Here is an 891-nt window from a genome sequence, read left to right as displayed (position 1 = left end):
CTGGAGGGTTTATGCCTTTTGGCTTTGAGGGGATTCTCCATGGAGCCGCGATGTGTTTCTACGCATTCATTGATTTTGATTGCATACCGCTACAGGTAACAAGGTCACTCTGCCCATCAGGGCGGACGGTTGGTAGGCGGGGTAGCCTGCTTCTGAAGGTGGACGAGGGACGAGGATTTCGTGCCTTCACCCCAGTGTTTTCCTGACCCAGTACATCCACCCATCCTGCAGGGGAAGAAGCCCGTAATCCTCAGCGTTCCATCCCCTTAAGCATCATAATCTCACTCTTCATCTGCTTTTTGGTGTCTCGGCTGCACTTACCCTCATGATGCCCTACTACCAGATTCATCCCAGCAGCCCCTTGCCACAGGCGTTTCTCCATGTGGGATGGGTCCCTGCCAGATACACCGTGGCTACTGGAACCCTCTGTGCTCTTTCATCCAGGTTAGTGTCTGCCTTCTCCCTGTCTGGGAGATTCTCAGGTATCCCAGCCCTTGGGATTGAGAGACGAGAGGGAGAGACACCTGACCTCATGCCGGCTGGGGTCTGTCGTGCTCCTCCACGAGCTCACGTACTTTCCCGTTTTCTCCTCCAGCCTCCTGGGTACCATGTTCCCCATGCCTTGAGTGATCTACGCAATGGCAGATGATGGGCTCCTTTTCCGGGGACTTGCCTGGATTCATCCCCGCACACACACCCCCATCGTGGCCACCATAGTGTCTGGAACTTTTGCAGACGAGGAAACAAATCCCATTCCTTCGATCAGTTTCCTTACCTTGGATATTTCCAGTGGTTCTTCATCCCCCTCCCCCACCTCGTTTGTGCCTCATTCTAGCATTCATGGCATTCCTCTTCGAGCTCAGTGATCTTGTGGACCTCATGTCAATTGGG

At 53.9% G+C, this 891-nt stretch overlaps 1 pseudogene; it reads left to right on the top strand.

Moving 5' to 3' along the window:
* Positions 1 to 8: 8 nt before the first annotated feature.
* Positions 9 to 885, top strand: LOC145719412 (cationic amino acid transporter 3-like; annotated as a pseudogene).
* Positions 886 to 891: the final 6 nt, after the last annotated feature.

The sequence above is a fragment of the Leptonychotes weddellii genome, unplaced genomic scaffold (assembly GCF_054177405.1).
Source record: "Leptonychotes weddellii isolate Sample4059 unplaced genomic scaffold, ASM5417740v2 HiC_scaffold_42582, whole genome shotgun sequence".
Lineage (NCBI taxonomy): Eukaryota > Metazoa > Chordata > Mammalia > Carnivora > Phocidae > Leptonychotes > Leptonychotes weddellii.
The sequence above is the reverse complement of the archived record's forward strand: the minus strand, read 5'-3'. Positions and strand labels throughout refer to the sequence as shown.